Raw genomic sequence first — 18,981 nt, 5'->3', positions numbered from 1 at the left:
TGATCAGAGCTCCATGCTGGGCAAACAGGAAATGAAATTCAAAATTCGCGGGGCTTTTCCTGTTTACCTGGCCAGTGCATCCGAGTTCAGATTGCTTTCCAGAGCGGTCACAAGGGTGCACTGTGGGATACCGCCCGGAGGCCAATACTATTGAATTGCGGCCACACTAACCCTAATCCAACATGGCAATACCGATTTCCGCGCTACTCCCCTCGTCGGGGAGGAGTACAGATATCGGTATTAAGAACCCTTTATATCGATATAAAGGGCTTCATTGTGTGGACGGGTGCAGGGTTAATTCGTTTTAATGCTGCTAAATTCGGTTTAAATGCGTAGTGTAGACGAGGCCTAAGAAAGCGGCTGTTTGACCTACAAACAACGACAAAGTAAAACCTGCAAGAGCAGCCTTTCAGTTCAGAGGCCTGATAATAAGATGTTACTAATAACTGATGAAAGAGTTACAAACGACTCAAAACCATACTCAGAACAAACCAAATGGGAACACAGACAACACCATTTTTCTTCACTGCTCTTCAACCACGATATTCTCCCCATAGGGAGGTCCACCGCTCCTGGGGGTTCAGTGCCACAGTAACAGGGTGATGTGTGCAAGGGATGGAGGAAGCTGCTATTCCATCTCCCTAGTCCAAAAATCAGTTTAATAGCTAGTCCTGAGATAGAGGAAGTATCAGTTATTAAAGTCATAAGAACTAATTTAACATTGTGATTCCAGCCAATGTTAAAATGATCTAACATTCAGGTTAATAGAAACATTTCTAGTCCTCTGCATAGAACGCTCAAATGATGCAAAAATAGCAAGTTTGCTTTAAAAAGTCATAAAAGGGGTGTCATCCAGAATCTGACACTTGGTGAAACGTAAGTCTAGAACACACAACCAGTTTGGGGATTGTGCTCTGCTTCTTAACAATCTGCCCTGAGGTTGCCACTCACAGTCACAAGCTACTCCAGATGGCTGGGGCCCTCTCATGGATCAGTAACTGGTTAGCAGCTTGGAAAGAAAGAGTAGGACTAAATAGTCGTTTTTGCAGTGGAAAGGGGTAAATAAAAGGCTTCCAAAGTATGAGACAAGGCTACAGACATTAGGGCTGGTCAGTTTAGACAAGACCGTAGAGCACCAGTTCTCAACCAGGTGTCTGCCAAAAGAAACCAGGCTTGACCCACATCCCCAAGCCACCAAGCCTACCTGCCTGCATTGAAGGGGGAGAGAAAGGGCACAACAAAAAATTGCAGCATCAATGCAGAAGAGAGAACTCTTCCCCTGCCATTATCAGTAAGGGTTGCCTCACAGCCACTGATTCCCTGAACAGAAATAGCAAAAGTCCAACCACAATTCTACTTCCTTTCCACTACAAGAGATAATGGGTGGGAGCTGCTCTCTTGAGACTGTCCTGCTGCTGCCCAGGCACATGGCAGACAGAGCTGGGCCCGCAAGCCGAGGGTTTTGATCGCTTGAAGGCCCAGAGGGAAAAGAGACAAGTGCTCGTGTATCAGAGAATGGCTTTGATCCATTGACCTCTGGGTTATGGGCCCAGCACGCGTCCGCTGCACCACTCTGCTGGCTCTTTACTCCCTCTGCCACCCAGCCACCTCTATCTGGATTAGTGCCTTACGAGCTCTCACGCTGGCAGGCATATGCGCCGGCTGCTAGGCAGCTGCCCTGGTCACAGGCTTTTACAGCTTCTACAGGGTAAAAAGGATCTATTTGGGGTTTGGACCCCATTGGGAGCTGGGTAGCTGAGTGCCGGAGACGGGAGTACTGCTTAAACTGTTTTCAATTAAGCCTTCAGCTCGTGGGGGATGAGGTTCAGCCTTTGATCCGTGTCTGCAGCAGGCAAGCGCCTCTGGCTCAATCGGCCCCCACCCTGCCCCCACTGTATTAGCAGACTAAAACCTGGAGCAAAGGCACACGCCTTGCAAGGGAACAGGAGCCGGGATCTCGAACAAATGTCAACATTTTAGTAAGATGACATTCAAAGAAGAAAAAGGTGTACGGTACAGCATTTAGGTGTAGAAGTTTCTGGTGATCAGGGAACAATGTACAGATTACCCAGGGGGTGCGAAGTTCGGTTTAAGATCGGGTGGCGTAAGGAATACAGAATCTGCAATAGCCCTGACTGGGGGTAAAAGGTTAACGTACAGACACTGAGTTAGGAGGGTATGTTGTCCATGTGAGGGCTACGTTCAGGTGTGGAGTTTAAGAAGCGGGTACGACAATGAGAATGGATTCACCCGCGTTTGGTGAGTTTTAACATTCAGTGTTTTTTAATCTTTGCCACAATCTAGTTTAAGCAGGGTCGGTATGAACTCTACCCTGCCATCTGTTGGTGATCTGTTGTAAAGGCCTTTTGGGGCTGATGTCATTTGCATGGTTACACCCACCCCAGATTGCATGAGGGGAGTGCTTGTCCAAATGGTCATTTCAGCTGCTGTGGGATCCCCCATCTCTTTGTTATTGGGGCAGGAGTAATCAAGTGTATTTTCCTGTTTAGTTTGGATCAAGGAGAGAGTAACTGTACCTGGCATTTGAGGCCTGAGAGCTTGCCCCTCTCCTGGAAAAGACTCATCATTAAGGGGTATGGGTTCCAAACCCTCCCTCCCCAAGTGTGTGGGAAGTAGGAATAGATGTTTGTTCTTGGTCTGATTGATTTTGTGTCTGGTGTCTAAAGACAGAGGTATTTTTGAATATATTTAGAATTGTTGTTAGTACTGAAGTTTCTCATCTTAAAGTTATGCTATTAGATTTCTTCTACAGTATATTTTGGTGCTGAAAGGTAAAAGGTTGCTTTGTGTGTGCTGTTATGGAGTGAAGTAACAAAGGTTGGTTGCAGAGAGGGTGCATGTGCCACCCCAGCTGTGGTCCCAGAGTCCAGAATTTGCATAAACTCACCCCCTTACCTGTGACTAACAAGCTTGCCCTGCTAACTCTTCCAGCAAAACAGGCCAAAGAAAGTGTATGCAAGCCCTGTACTGCAGCCCCAGTACTATTTTCGGTTCCTTCCCACAGATCTTTCACTCCGCACCAGTCCAGTTCCTTGCTGTTGCTTGTCCAACCACTGCATGCATGTGCTAGACCGGACCCTGAGCTGATTCCTGACTGTTGTGCTCCATACAGCCTGGCCTGTCTGTGTCTCTGTGGTGCAATGGGTCAGCACGTTTGGCTCTTAACTGAAAGGATGGTGGTTCAAGCCCACCCAGGGACAGTGATAAGCCTGTGCTACTTCCTTGCTTTCCTGCGGGCAGGGCCGGCTTTAGGCCAATTCAACCAATTCCCCTGAATCGGGCCCCGCACCCAAGCCCTGCTGGTGCACTGTACTAGGGTGGCCCAGCTTCCCCAGGGGGCAATTTAAAGGGCCTGGGGCTTCCAGCAGGGACTGGAGCCTCAGGCTGTTTAAATTGCCACCAGAGCCCCACTGCTGGAGACTTGGGGGCTATTTAAAAAGTCTGGGGCTCCCCTTGCTTCTAACGCCCCGGCCCTTTAAACAGCCCCCGGAGCCCCGCCACTTCCCCAGGGCTCCCGCGGCTATTCAAAGGGCTGGGGCGGTGGAAGCAGGGGAGCCTCAGGCCCTTTAAATAGCCCCCGAGTCCTGGGCTTCTGCTGCTACCTTGGTGGAGGAGGGGGCACTTATCATACAGGGTAGGCTGTACCCCCTGTACCCGCACCCCTGCCCACAGCCAGCCCCTGCTGCACCCCCTGCCCTGCCTGCACCAGCCCTGCACCCCGTGCCCTGTCTCCAGTCAACCCTTGCTGCACTCCCCTGCCTTAAGCCAGCCAGTCCCACACTCCTCTGTCTCCAGGCCTGCCAACCCCTGTGCACTCCCCTGAGGCCCTGCCTGAAGCCAACCAGCCCACTCCACCCCACATCCCCCTGCCTGCTGCCAGCCCCTGTCAGCAGCCAGTTCCACACACCCTGCCCTGCCTGCAGCCAGCCCATTTGCAGCCAGTCCTGCACCTCCTGTCCTGTCTGCAGCCAGCCCCGCACGCCTTGCCCTGCTTGCAGCCAGACCCTACCTCCAGTCAGCCCCTGCCCTGCCTCCAGCCAGCCCCATGTCCACTGGTGCCCTGCAGTTCCCAGGGCAGTAACCCTGCACACACGCTGCAATGAGAGGGGCAGTGAACAGCTGTGACCCACACATGTGCACAGGGTGACCAGACAGCAAGTGTGAAAAATTGGAATAGGGTGGGGGGTAATAGGATCCTATATAAGCAAAAGACCCCCCAAATCGGGACTGTCTCTATAAAATCGGGACATCTGGTCACCCTAGCACACCCCCAGGGAGTGGCGGGGACCCACACATGTGAAACGGAGCTCATTTCTAGTTCAGGCCCATCTTTTTAAAAAAGAATTTTAGGTAGGGTTAACATACATCCGTATTTTCCTGGACATGTCCAGCTTTTTGGTTCTTAAATAGACCATCTGGGAGAAATTTTTAAAAATATGGATGTATGGTAACCCTATTGGTACAAAAAATACATACTGTGGCACATCCCTTAAATCAGAACTTTTTACAGGGAACCGGCTGCTAAGAAATGAAAGGCTTTTATTTACATGGTTTTTTTTTTAGTCATCCCTGCCGGGGCCCCGCCGAATATGTTCGAATTGGGCCCCGCACTTCCTAAAGCTGGCCCTGCCTGCGGAGAGCCTCAAAGGTCCCATTTTGCTGCCTCTTGGCCTCAGTGCATTCAGCTAGTGGCCCAAAGACCGGGCTGGATGTCATTCAGAAACCCATCTCCCAGCAGCTGTTCCAGAGGCTCAGGTTTAATCCTCAAGGCCGAGCACAAAAACTTTCAGCCAGGAACATTTCGCTCTCTCCCCGCCTCCGCCCAAGTGGCAAAGGAGAAGCAGACGAGACACGCAGGCTCAAAGACGCCTCCTTCCCACTTCCCTGTAGGCTGTGCAAAGCTCTTGGCCTGCCTCACGCCTTGTCAGGAAAGCGCGGCCATGCTGCTCACGCCTGAGTCACGTCCGCAGCCTGGCCTGCCCTGGCTGACGGTGTGCAGAGCCACGCCAGTCAATGGCAGTTTGAGTCAGGAGCCTAGGCTCTTTCCCCTGACAGCCACACACACAGCACTGCCTGGTGTCCCGAGAGCCTCCTTCCTGTTCTCCCGCAGCACACGCTGCCTGCCAGTGTGGGTGGGAAAAGGGGACCAGGAAGTACTGCAGCCTCATTCCAGGACAGGAGGCCCTCGCCATACCCAGGCCTGCCTCTTGCCTTCAGTCCAGGTAGCCTCATGGCCTAGGCTCTTGGTGCTCTGCTGGTCACTGCCTTGCTGGAAGGCCCTGAGGGAAAAGAAGCAAGCACACATGTAGCAGAGGATGGCTTTGATCCATTAATCTCTGGGTTATGGGCCCAGCACACTTTTGCTGCACCATTCTGCTGGTTTTTCATGACCGCTGCCACTCAGCCACCACTATCTGGATTAGCACCTTATGCGCTCTCACGCTGGCAGGCAGATGCGCAGTCTGCTAGGCAGCTGTCCTGGTCACAGGATATTACAGCTTCTACAGGGTAAAAGGGATCTATTTGGGGTTTGGACCCCATTGGGAGCTGGATAGCTGAGTGCCAGAGACGGGATCACTTCTTAAACTGTTTTCAGTTAAGCCTTCAGCTTCACCCTCACCTGAAAAGTATTCACCATTAAGGGGTATGGGTTCCAAATGCCAAAAGCATGTGGGAGGTAAGAATGGGTGTTTAGCTGTCTGTGGTTGTTTTAGTTGATTTCCTTTTTGCTGTTCCTGGTGTGTAAAGACAGAGACATTTTTGAATCTCTTAAATTTGCTGTTAGTGCTACAGTCCCTCACCTTAAGCTTATGCTATTAGATCTCTTCTGTGATATATTCTGGTTCTGAAAGGTAAAAGGTCGCTCTGTGTGTGGCATTATGGAGTGAGGTAGCAAATGTTGGTTGCAGAAATGGGGCATGTGCCACAACAGTCCTGCCCCCCAGCTGCATTCCCTGAGTCCAACCTGCAAAATTTCCATGCAGTCAGAGTGGAAAAGAGTATTTCACCGAACTGTGAAGTTGCTTACAACTTTCAGTGTGTAAGTGAGATCAGAACCCCCCACTCTAAGTACATCTAAAATTTATACTTAACTATTAGTGATCTTAGGTCTGTAGCATAGAACTGAATTTGTACTACAATTACGAAAAGCTTCATTTTTAAACTAGAAAAGAAAATAAGCCATAAAACCTGCAGTTAGAAACTTCAAAAAAGACCCATAATACTAAATTTAAATATTCATTTTCAACCTTTTTTATTTCACTATGCTTTGGAACCCATGTCCCTTGCCTAATGAGATATATGTAGGTTCGGGTGACTCCCAAAAGCATGAACTGCTAAGGACTGTTCTACTGTCCTTGATTCATATCACCAGGATAACTACACTTTATTACTCCTGCCCTAGTAAGAAAGAGATTGGGGATCTCACAGCAGCCGAAATGACCATTTGGACAAGCACCCCCATCATGCAATGCGGGGTGGGTGTGACCATGCACATCAGCAACAAAAGACTTTTACAACACATCACCAACAGATGTCAGGGTAGAGTTCATTCTGACCCTGCTTACATCCTCCCCACAACCAAGAATTGGTGCTCCTGGTAAATCACACTCCCTATTATACCAAATCATTGGTATTGAATGCTGAAGTCACAGCTAGCAAAAGTAGCCACCCATCTCTGCCCTGCAGCATCCAGCTTAGCCCTTGTTAACACATAAGTCAGTGGATTCTTCTCTGTCCATACCTGAAACTGAGCACCACACAAGTAGTCTCCAAAGTTCTCAGTGATGGCCCATTTCAAGCCCAAGAACTGCAGCTGGTGGATAGGATAGCATGTTTCGCTATCAGACAGTCCTCAGCTGGCAAAGGCTACAGATTTACATTTGCCTTCCACTTCCTGGTACGAGACTGCTCCCAAACCCTCCAAACTGGCATCAGCATGCAGGATAAATGGCTTGTTTGAGTCAGCAGACACTAGGACTGGCACATGAATCAGGCAAATAATGATTTCCCGTAAAGCTCTGTCACATCTCTCATCCTGCCATGTCCCAAATGGAGAGGAGAGGAGCCCCTCCCCTGTCCCAGCCCAAGAACACCAGATCTGTGGAGGCAAGATGTCTGTAGCCCAAACCAGCTGGAGCTGCTGGGGAGAGGAGTTCTCCCCTCTGCCCAGGCCCACTGGAGTTGCTATTGCAGTGGGGGAGAGATGTCTTTCATCTAGTTCTTAGATGCCCTGATAAGAGGGGGGTTGAGTTTTTTCTTCCCACCTACAGCTCAAACTTCTTTTTCCCCCACCACTTTCTGCTCTAGCCTGATCTCCCTCTTTCACCTCAATTCTCTTTTTCCTGGTCTTGTTCCAGAGCCCTGACAGCCCAATTCTCTGCCCTAACCCCTTGCCCTCTACTGCACCCTGAACCTCTCATTCTAAAACCACCCTAGAGCCTGCACTCCCAGGGCCAGTGACCTCATCCACCTGCACTCCAACTCTCTGTCCCATGTACCCTGATTTAGGGTGTACTAATAATATTAATTTGGATAATATGATGAAAATTTAATTTATTAGCTTACATTTTATTTAATTTAATTGAGTTACAATGTTACAGTTGCTTTACTGCTATTCAATAGATACATAGGGCATTATATGCAACAAAGTTTTGGTTAATGTCTCTTACCACACTTCCTTGATAACCTGGTGGTAAGAGACACAGAACCAGCCTTGCAGTTCAGGTTTCTCAATTCTTGAGTGAAAGATGCAGCGCTTAGAAAAAGCTACTGTTACTTAGGGTTTACTTGACTAAGTTAAACTTAAAATCAAAACCTAATAAACAAAGAATAAAAACTTACGGAAATGGAGCTTAGCCTAGTTCCCTTGAAACTTAAAGTTTCAGAACAAGTACAGCCTACTGCTAGTACATAGAGAGAGAGTGGAGGAAATAAGTCAGAATGATAGAGTGAAGTGCTCTAGTGAGGTGGGCTACCTCTTTTATAGGGCACAAGCACCGGAAATCCTTCCTCCTATGTCCAAATTTCATTCCTTACCCACAAAACGTTAGGGTACGCTTACTTCACAGGCTAGTATGTTTGTGCATGTTGATGACATGTACATATGCACATAAGTTCCCTTGTGTTGTACCTGTTAAGTCTGTGGGTAGAATACTCAAAAAAAAAACCCTATGCCATTCTCCATTGTCGATTGGTCTAAGTAAAGGTCTTTGACAGGCGTGAGTACTTATCTATTTAAGTAACAAGATACAGGTCAACTTTGCTTTCTTAGTAAAAGGTCACAATATAGATATGCTAACCTTGCCTTAGCTTAACATACAGGATATGGCCTGTAGGGTCTCGTAAGTCATGTGCCCCAGCCTCCTAATCATTTCTATTGCCCGCCGCTGGACCCTCTCCAAATTGTCCACATCCCTTCGCATGTGGGACCCAACCCCAAAAGTACCCACATTTCACCCCAATGGCCCCCAAATGCCAGATTTTAATATGTACATAGGGTGCTCCCATGGTTATGTCACTCCCGAGCTCTCCAGTGGAGCCTGCTGGTGGAGAACAAGGTCAAAATCAGCCAGGACGTCGCTCAGTCAATTCCCTGTGCTCCCAGCAGGTGGTATCGGAAAGCTCCAAGATGGCTCACTTCTCTTTCTCTCATCAGCTTCAGGCCCCAGGGTTACAAATGCCCAAACTAGTTGGGATTCTGCCCTGGGCTCAGGGTGTGGGGCTGCTCTGAGGGGATGGACTTGCACACTTGGGATATTAGTGGAAAAATACAATTTGAATTTCTCTTAGAGAAATTTGAGGGCAATTTATATTTGGTAAAAATCTTATTTCGTGAAAGGAAAGCTGCAGTGATAGCCTGGTTACTGGGGTGCAAAACACTTTCCTCCTGCAAGAAATAAGAAGTTAGAATTAGACATTTACATCATTTGTTCCAATGTTGGCACAGGTTTAATTTTGCTTCTGTGCAGGTTTGTTTCAGGTGGTGACTGTTTTGGTTTATTGGGTTGTTTTGGTTTTTTAAGTTGGAATGGAGATTTTAATTGACATTTGCTGGATTCGAATGGCTGACCTGCAACACCAGTTTTGACATACTTCTGCATATTTTATACAGATTTGGCCAGTATTCAAGGATACAATTCCTTTATAGGAGGTTTTAGAGTTCAGGCTTATTTATTTGATGTTATTTTATCATCCTGCTGTAGCACACCTTTTTGATAAATCCTTGAAATTATTAATTTATGGCATTTGTTAGTTTTTATTTTTTAAAACAAAGTTTTTCTTAATGTTTGGGTTTTAAATAAAGCATTGTTTTTGGTTTCAAATTTTCATTTAGGTTTTGGTTGTTGATGGGATCTTTAAGAACTTTGGATTTAATACTAAAATTTGGACAGATTTAGCTTATTGAAAGTAAACTGTTCACTATTTTATTTTAATAAAGGTTGTATTGCTGTAAAACCTGGCCAGTGGGAGAGGAGATGAGCCTGGCCTTTAACTGAGAAGGAGCAGAGGCATGGGAGAGGCCAGGTGATGGGGGGGCACAGCCCCCCAATTTTTTTTGTCTACCCACCTCAGTCTCCCACCAAACGAGAAGAGTCTGATGCCACTCCTGCTGGTCACTGGGTATCACTGCTGCTCCATGGGAAACATGCTCTGTGCATTACCCAGCTTGGTGAGAAATACACTCTGTGCCTTACCGTGACTGGTCCGTGGGTGTCACTGCTCCTAGAAGGCAGACACACGCTGTGCATTTCACCACCTGACCGCTGGGTGTCATTGCTGTATCAATGGAAACACTTTCTGTGCATTACCCTGAATGACCACGAGGTGTCACTGCTGCTCCAAGGGAAACATACTCTGTGTGTTACCCTGATTGGCCACTTGGTGTCACTGCTGCGCCAAGCAAAACACCTTCTGTTCATTACTCTGACTGCCCACTGGGTGTCACTGCTGCGCCAAGGGAGACATAAGAGCGGCCAGACTGGTTCAGAGGCAAAGTCCATCTAGCCTAGTATCCTCCTGTCTTCTGACAGTGGCCAGTGCCAGGTGCCCCAGAGGGAATGAACAGAGCAGGGAATCATCAAGTGATCCATCCCCTGTTGCCCATTCCCAGCTTCTGACAAACAGAGGCTACAAGCACCATCCCTGCCCACCCTGTCTAAGAGCCCTTGATGGATCTATCCACCATAAACTTATCTAGTTCTTTTTTGAACCCTGTTATAGTCTTGCCCTTCACAACATCCTCTTGCAAGGAGTTCCACAGGTTAGCTATGCAACTGTCTTGAGTTTACTCCCCCTCCCATGGCAAGGTTGTATATGGAAAAGAGGATGAGGATGAGGAGAGCCATGATGTGTCTGTCAGTGGCTGGTGCCTCAGTTTCCTCTAGGCAGCAGTGCTGCAGGCTCCTTTGGTCTGTGCCCATGCAACTGTGTCTGGGGAAGGAGGAGTAGAGGCTCATTCTTCGCAGCCCCACGCCCCACCCCCAGCAGCTGGGGAATCCAGGCCAAATTTAATCCTGGTAGCTGGGCTGGGATTAGCCTTGGCTGGGGTAGAGCTGGGGAGGAATTGGGAGGGATACAGACGCACCTGCTGTGAGGGAAGATCCTCCCATTCCCTGCCAACCCCATTCACTCCTTGCAGCACGGCACCCCCTAGCATTTCTTTCTCTGTCATGGGAGCTGTCTGCTGCTTCTTCTCCCTTAGCATCATCTCTCCCCATCCTGGAGCACTGGCATTGCCCATCCTGTGCAAACAGGCAGGCCCCGGTGTGCCCCATGGCACTGCCCTGCAATTGTGGAGGCAGCTGTTGGATGGAGCCATATCAAAATATGGGGGTGGGCAAGGCTGGGGACCAGGACTCCTGGGTTCTCCCCTCAAATGTGGGAGAGGAGCGGAGATTAGGGGGTAGAGTGGGGGAGGGACAGGGCTGAGATCCAGGGCTACTGCTTTTTCTGGTTTTCTCCACCTCCTGCAGCTGCCTCGATCCTTTCAATGTGTTTCTTGTTCCATATTCATTTGCTGACTTGTGTAAATCACCCCAGAGATGGCTGCATCTCAGTGTTGGATGAGGCACCCTTGGCTGCATCACCTCCTAACCGCGTCTCTCTCCCCCTTCGGGTGACCCTGCAGCACTCAGCAAACATCCACAAGATCATGGGGCACTTTGAGCACTGCGCAGGCAGGGGCCAGGCGCCCAGCCCTCCCTCCAGAGAATGGGACACAGCATCGACTACTTTTTACAGGGATTAAAAAGGGGCAAAGGAGGGCAAATCAGAGGAGTAGGTGGCCAGGGTCTGAGCAGGGGATGGAAATTGACTGGTCGGGGGTCAAGCAGCTGGAGGCAGAGTTAGGAGAGGGACTGAAGGCAAAGTCAGGGAGGTGGGAAGGAGCCGGAGTTAAGCCCGGAGGGAGACGCTGCCAGAGGGTTAAACCCCGGCACAGGCAGGGGCCGAGGGGGAACAGTTATCCCGGTGGGATGAGACTCCAGTATTTGCAAACATGGGTGGGGGGAGCAGAGGGCTTTTTTATTTCCCCTCTCACAGGCAGCACCTCTCAGCATGGACTTCCCAGGGCTGGGCTCTTAAAGGCACAGGCATCCCACTGCCTAGACACTGCAGCTCCTCTCTGATGTAACCTACTGAGGTGCTGCAGTAGGAGACTCAATTCAGTGAAACTGGGCATTCCCTATACGCCCCCCAGCCAGGGGGCTGTGCACCCCCTTCCCCGATTTTCCCCAACACCCCCTCCCTCAGTGGTCAGGTAGTTACATGCAGCGCTGCCAATGTTGTCATTGGTTGCAAATTTGAATGGAAATTGAAACGTTAACACACACACTTTAAAAGCAGATACAACGTATGAAAACTACTTGTACCTGAGAAAGTCAAATAGGTTTGGAAAGTCTGGACAAAGCCGGGTTTCCTCACCCAGCTGTTGTGTTTGCTGACAATGTTGGTGCATTGGCTTCGGCACTGTTGGCCAACCTTAGAATTTCAAATGATGATTTGTAAGCGAGGTGTGAATGAGCTCTCCCCTGGCAGCTACTGAGGACCAGGGTTGGGGGGAAGCTTTGAGACCAGATTGTATTTACATGAACTCACCTACTCTGCTGAGGTATCCAGCGGACAGAGCTGGGCTACCTCTGCTCTAGGTGCCCGGAGGAGGGAAGGTGTGTGGGGTTCCAGCCTGGGACTCTTCCTCCCTCCTGCCAAGGCCTGACTATTAATCCCAGCGCTGGCACTCCTTTCTTCAAGCGCCATGTGGGCCAGAGGAAACGTGTGGTAGGAAGCACAAGAGCCAAGCTTGTGAACATCAGGTGCAGCACCAAGAATCCCAACTATCAGGGTAGCAAGTTCTAGAGCCCTATCCCATTGTGGCCATCCCTGCCAAAGACCTGGCTCTCGGAGGTGTGAGTCACCCAGCAGGAGGGGAAAGATTCACTCTTACACAGCTGGAGACAGGGGAGTTGAGCTCTGGGGCATTACCACAAGCATGGGTGGGTGGCAAGTTTGTAGAAATTTTGGTGGTGCCCAGAACCCGCCCCCAAACTCCACCTCCACCTGCCTAAGGCTCTGGGAGGAATTAGGGTGCAGGATTCAGGCTTTAGGATGGAGTTTGGGTGCTGGGTGTAGGCTCCGGCAGGGTTGTAGAAAGGGGTGAGAGGTGCAGGCTCTGGGGGTGGGAAGGAGTGTGTGGGAAGGGGTGCACCCTCTGGGAGGGAGCGTAGGGCTGAGGATGAGGGATTCATGATGCAGGAGGGGGCTCAGGACTGGGGCAGAGTATCAGGGTTCAGAGGGAGCTCAGGGTTGGGGGTGTTGGAGAGGCTGAGGGCAGCCTGCACTAGGACTCTGGGGCAGCAGTTCTGCCCAGAATCCCTCTTCTCCAGCAGCAGGAGCAGGCAGGGGACAGGCACACGCTGCTTTTTGTCAGGCAGGGATGCACCACAGCAGAGGGGAGGGGTGCCATGCAGGGGCCAGGGGAAGAGACCCAACTCCAAATATTGCTGGAGCAGAGCCCGAAGCCCTGAATGTTCCTGGAGCACGAGCACCACAAATGTATATAACCTGCCGCCTATGACCACAAGCCAACACAAGGTCCCACTGAGATTTGAACTCAGATTACAGGATTCAGAGTCCTGAGTGCTGCCCATTACACCATGGGAGCAGCTTGTGCTGCCTTCTCTGCACATCGGTGACCCTCATGGGGCTGGCTTGTGTAAGGGGGCTCTTGGCCCTTTACTAAAACTTAGTGTGTGTGTATGGGGGGGGGTTGGTTGGCTAGTTCCAAGCACCAATAGAAGGGGGAAGGATCAATAGGAAATCAGGACCCTGAGACCGACAGTCCCCAGGGACAATGGGGAGAGGCCAAAGCTCCAAGTTAGCTGCACTGACAGGCCAGACAGTGTAATAAGAGAGTCACCAGGCCAGGGGGTCCCATCCTCCATGTGAGCTGGAACTGACTGGGCGAGAGTGAGGCAGAGCTATGGAGAGAGCAGGAGCCCGAGAAGAGCCGGGGAGCAGAGCTGTGCAGGTGTAGTGCCAGAAACTGCTGCATGTAGGAATTTGCAACCTGTAGCAGTTACTGATACCTGAGGTTGTTTTTATTTGCTGACTTGTCCTAATTGGCTAAAACTTGACAGTGGTTGCTCTAGCAAAGGCCAGTCCCTGGCCCCTTGGTCCAGACATCCTCCTTCATATCAGGCTAGGGTGACCAGATGTCAAAGATGAAATATTGGGATGTGGGGGGCGGAGCAAAAAAAAAAAAAGCCAGAGGGCCCCCCTGCTGCCAAGCGGAAGTGGCACAACCCCATCTCCAACCAATTCTTGGCTCCAACCTCTGCTACACCCCCAGCTCCCCCATCCTCTCACTCCTGGGCCCAGCCTGGGCTCCAAGCTCTGCAGCCGAGCCATGACCCGGGCCCCTCCTGCAGCTCCTGGGCAAGGGGTGAACCAGGCAGCTCCTGGCAGGAGCGTGTCTGCCCCACTTGTGTCTCCGCCCCCCGCTCACCTGGGCCCTGCCTGCTCCATGCTGCCCCCACCCCAGTGCGCTGCCCGCAGGCTGCAGGGCAGGAGCAGCTTCTGCGCTGCGCTCCTGGCCATGGCCATGGCCAGTGTGCAGACCTGCGGGGGAGGGGTGCAGCCTTCCCTCTCCAGGTCTGCAAGGGGAATGTAAAGCGGCTGTTCCTGTGGGAGAAAGGCGCTGCCATCCCTCCCTAGCTCTGCCAGAGGACTGGGCAGCAGCAGTATTAGCAGGGGCAGGGTGCTTGATGTTTCCCCGGCTCTGCGAGGGGACTGGAGAGCGGCCATTCCTGGGCACGTGGTGTGCTAGGTTCCTTCCTAGCTCTGCGACGGGAGTGGGGATCGGCCATTACTGTGGAGGCGGGGCACTGGGTTCCCTCCCCAGCTCTGCTAGGGGCCTGCGGAGCAGCACTTCCTGCGGGATTAGGGCGCTGACTTCTCTCCCTAGCTCTGAGAGACGACTGCGGAGCACCCCTTCCTGCGGGATTAGGGCACTAACATCTCTCTCTAGCTCTGCGAGACCACTGGGGAGCGGCCTTTCCTGCGGGATTAGAGCGCTGCCTTCTCTTACTAGCTCTGCAACACCACTGCGGAGCAGCCCTTCCAGCGGGATTAGGCGGTGCCTTCTCTTCCTAGCTCTGCAACACCACTGCGGAGCAGCCCTTCCTGTGGGATTAGGGCGCTGCCTCCTCTCCCTACCTCTGCGAGACCACTGGGGAGCAGTCCTTCCAGCGGGATTAGGCGCTGCCTCCTCTCCCTAGCTCTGCGAGACCACTGGGGAGCGGCCCTTCCTGCGAGATTAGGGAGCTGCCTCCTCTCCCTAGCTCTGCGAGACCACTGGGGGGCAGACCATCCTGCGGGATTAGGGCGCTGCCTTCTCTCCCTAGCTCTGCGAGACCACTGGGGAGCGGCCCTTCCTGCGGGATTAGGGCGCTGCCTTCTCTCCCTAGCTCTGCGAGACCACTGGGGAGCAGCCCTTTCCTGCGGGATTAGGGCGCTGCTTCTCTCCCTAGCTCTGCGAGACAACTGGGGAGCGGCCGTTCCTGCGGGATTAGGGCGCTGCCTTCTCTCCCTAGCTCTGCGAGACCACTGGAGAGCAGCCCTTCCTGCGGGATTAGGACGCTGCTTCTCTCCTAGCTCTGCGAGACCACTGGGGAGCGGCCCTTCCTGCGGGATTAGGGTGCTGCCTTCTCTCCCTAGCTCTGCTATACGACTGGGGAGCGGCCCTTCCTGCGGGATTAGGTCGCTGCCTTCTCTCCCTAGCTCTGCGAGACCACTGGGGAGCGGCTCTTCCTGTGGGATTAGGGCGCTGCCTCCTCTCCCTAGCTCTGCGAGACCACTGGGGAGCGGCCCTTCCTGCGGGATTAGGGCGCTGCCATTCTCTCCCTAGCTCTGCGAGGACCACTGGGGAGCAGCCCTACATACGTGATTAGGACGCTGCCTTCTCTCCCTAGCTCTGCAAGTCCATTGGGGAGCGACACTTCCTGTTGGGGCGGGGCGCTGCCTTCCCTCCACAGCTCTGCCAGGGGTATGGGGAGCAGCCCTTCCTGCGGGATTAGGCTGCTGCCTTCTCTCCCTAGCTCTGCGAAACCACTGGGGAGCAGCCCTTCCTGCGGGATTAGGACGCTGCCTTCTATCACTAGCTCTGCGACACCACTGGGGAGCAGCCCTTCCTGCAGGATTAGGGCGCTGCCTTCTCTCCTTAGTTCTGCGAGACCACTGGGGAGCAGCCTTTCCTGCGGGTTTAGGGCGCTGCCTTCTCTCCCTACCTCTGTGAGACCACTGGGGAGCGGCCGTTCCTGAGGGATTAGGGCGCTGCCTCCTCTCCCTAGCTCTGCGAGACCACTGGGAAGCAGCCCTTCCTGCGGGATTAGGACGTTGCCTTCTCTCCCTAGCTCTGTGAGACCACTGGTGAGCGGACCTTCCTTCGTGGGTGGGGTGCTGGCTTCCCTCCCCAGCTCTGCCAAGGGCCTGGGGAGCAGCCCTTCCTGCGGGATTAGGGCACTGCCTTCTCTCCCTAGCTCTGCGAGAACACTGGAGAGCGGCTCTTCCTGCGGGATTATGGCACTGCCTTCTCTCCCTAGCTCTGCGAGACCACTGGGAGCGGCCCTTCCTGCAGGATTAGGGCGCTGCTTTAACCTCCCTAGCTCTGCGAGACTACTGAGGAGCGGCCTTTCCTGAGGGATTAGGGCGCCGCCTTCTCTTCCTAGTTCTGCGAGACCACTGGGAGCGGCCCTTCCTGCGGGGGCGGGGCGCTGGCTTCCTTCCCCAGCTCTGCCAGGGGCCTGTGGACCAGCCCTTCCTGCGGTATTAGGACGCTGCCTTCTCTCCCTTGCTCTGCGAAACCACTGGGGAGCGGCCTTTCCTGCGGGATTAGGGCGCCGCCTTCTCTCCCAGCTCTGCGAGACCTGTGGGGAGCGGCCCTTTCTACGGGATTAGGGCGCTGCCATCTCTCCCTACCTCTGCGAGACCACTGGGGAGCGGCCCTTCCTGCGGGATTACGGAGCCGCCTTCTCTCCCTAGCTCTGCGAGACCACTGGGGAGCAGCCCTTCCTGCGGGATTAGAGCGCTGCCTCCTCTCCATAGCTCTGCGAGACCACTGGGGAGCGGCCCTTCCTGCGGGATTAGGGCGCTGCCTTCTCTCCCTAGCTCTGCGAGACGACTGGGGAGCAGCCCTTCCTGCGGGATTAGGGCGCTGCCTTCTCTCCCTAGCTCTGCGAGACGACTGCGGAGCACCACTTCCTGTGGGATAACGGCGCTCCCATCTCTCCCTAGCTCTGCGAGACCACTGGGGAGCGGCCCTTCCTGCTGGGGCGCAGCACTGGCTTCCCTCCACAGCTCTGCCAGGGGCCTGGGGAGCAGCACTTCCTGCGGGATTAGGGCGCTGCCTTCTCTTCCTAACTCTGCGAGACCATTGGGGAGCTGCCATTCCTGCGGAATTAGGGAGCTGCCTGCTCTCCCTAGCTCTGTGAGACCACTGGGGGAGCAGTCCCATCCTGCCAGGATTAGGGCGCCTGCCTCTCGTCACCTATCTCTGCGAGACCACTGGGGAGCGGCACTTCCTGCAGGGATTAGGGCGCTGCCTTCTCTCCCTAGCTCTGCGCGACCAACTGGGGAGCAGCCCTTTCTGCGGGAATTAGGGCTGCTGCCTTCTCTCCCAGTTCTGCGACACCACTGGGGAGCAGGCCCTACCTGCTGGGATTAGGGACGCTGCTTACTCTCCCTAGCTCTGCGAGACCACTGGGCGAGCAGCCCTTCCTGCGGGATTAGGGACGCTGCCTTCTCTCCCCTGCTCTGCGAGACCACTGGGTAGCTGGCATTCTTCCGTGGCGGGATTACTGCGCTTCCCCTCTTCCCAGCTTCTGCGAAGGACCACTGGGGAGCAGGCCCTTCCTGCGGGATTAGGGCGCTGCCTTCTCTCCCTAGCTCTGCGAGACCACTGGGGAGCGCCTCTTCCTGCGGGATTAGGCGCTGCCTTCTCTCCCTAGCTCTGCGAGACCACTGGGAGAGGCCCTTCCTGTGGGATTAGGGCGCTGCCTTCTCTCCCTAGCTCTGCGAGACCACTGGGGAGCGGCCCTTCCTGCGGGATTAGGGCGCTGCCTTCTCTCCCTAGCTCTGCGAGACCACTGGGGAGCGGCCCTTCCTGCGGGATTAGGGCGCTGCCTTCTCTCCCTAGCTCTGCGAGACCACTGGGGAGCGGCCCTTCCTGCGGGATTAGGGCGCTGCCTTCTCTCCCTAGCTCTGCGAGACCACTGGGGAGCGGCCCTTCCTGCGGGATTAGGGCGCTGCCTTCTCTCCCTAGCTCTGCGAGACCACTGGGGAGCGGCCCTTCTCTCCCTAGCTCTGCGAGACCACTGGGGAGCGGCCCTTCCTGCGGGATTAGGGCGCTGCCTTCTCTCCCTAGCTCTGCGAGACCACTGGGGAGCGGCCCTTCCTGCGGGATTAGGGCGCTGCCTTCTCTCCCTAGCTCTGCGAGACCACTGGGGAGCGGCCCTTCCTGCGGGATTAGGGCGCTGCCTTCTCTCCCTAGCTCTGCGAGACCACTGGGGAGCGCCCTTCCTGCGGGATTAGGGCGCTGCCTTCTCTCCCTAGCTCTGCCAGAGGCAACTGGGAGCAGCCCTTCCTGATGGGATTAGGCGATGTCTTCTCTCCCTAGCTCTGCGAGACCAGTGGGGAGCGGCCCTTCCTGCGGGATTAGGCGCTGCCTTCTCTCCCTAGCTCTGCGAGACCACTGGGGAGCAGGCCCTTCCGGTGGGATTAGGGCGACTGCCTTCTCTCCCTTAGCTCTGCGAGACCACTGGGAAGCGTCCTTTCCTGCGGGATTAGGGCGCCGCCTTCTTTCCCTAGCTCTGCGAGACCACTGGGGAGCAGCTCTTCCTGCGGGATTAGGGCGCTGCCTTCTCTCCCTAGCTCTGCAAGACTACTGGGGAGCGGCCCTTCCTGCGGGATTAGGGCGCTCCCTCCTCTCCCTAGCTCTGCGAGACCCCTGGGGAGCAGCACTTCCTGCAGGATTAGGGCACTGCCTATTCTTCCTGGCTCCTTGAGACCACTGGGGAGAGGCCCTTCCTGCGCGGGCGGGGCGCTCGCTTCCCTTCCCAGCTCTGCCAGGAGCCTGTGGAACAGCCTTTCCTGCGGGATTAGGTCGCTGCCTTCTCTTCCTAGCCCTGCGAAACCCCTGGGGAGCAGCCTTTCCTGCGGGATTAGGGAGCTGCCTCCTCTCCCTAGCTCTGCGAGACCACTCGGGAGCGGCCCTTCCTGCGGGATTAGTGAACTGCATTCTCTCCCTAGTTCTGCGAGATCCCTGTGGAGCAGCCCTTCCTGCGGGATTAGGGCACTGCCTTCTCTCCCCATCTCTGCGAGACCACTGGGGAGCAGCCTTTCCTGCGGGATTAGGGAGCTGCCTCCTCTCCCGAGCTCTGCGAGACCACTCGGGAGCGGCCCTTCCTG

At 53.8% G+C, this 18,981-nt stretch overlaps 2 non-coding genes across 2 annotated transcripts; one reads left to right on the top strand and one right to left on the bottom strand.

Moving 5' to 3' along the window:
* Positions 1-3,147: 3,147 nt before the first annotated feature.
* TRNAK-CUU (transfer RNA lysine (anticodon CUU)) lies at positions 3,148-3,221 on the top strand. Its single transcript has one exon. It is a non-coding gene; the product is annotated as a tRNA-Lys (tRNA).
* Positions 3,222-13,108: 9,887 nt separating this feature from the next.
* Positions 13,109-13,180, bottom strand: TRNAQ-CUG (transfer RNA glutamine (anticodon CUG)). The gene has a single exon. It is a non-coding gene; the product is annotated as a tRNA-Gln (tRNA).
* Between the last annotated feature and the right edge of the window lie 5,801 nt (positions 13,181-18,981).

This window comes from Gopherus flavomarginatus, chromosome 18 (genome assembly GCF_025201925.1).
Source record: "Gopherus flavomarginatus isolate rGopFla2 chromosome 18, rGopFla2.mat.asm, whole genome shotgun sequence".
In the NCBI taxonomy this organism is placed as follows: domain Eukaryota; kingdom Metazoa; phylum Chordata; order Testudines; family Testudinidae; genus Gopherus; species Gopherus flavomarginatus.
Note: the sequence above shows the minus strand (reverse complement) of the source record. Positions and strands in the feature narration are given on the sequence as shown.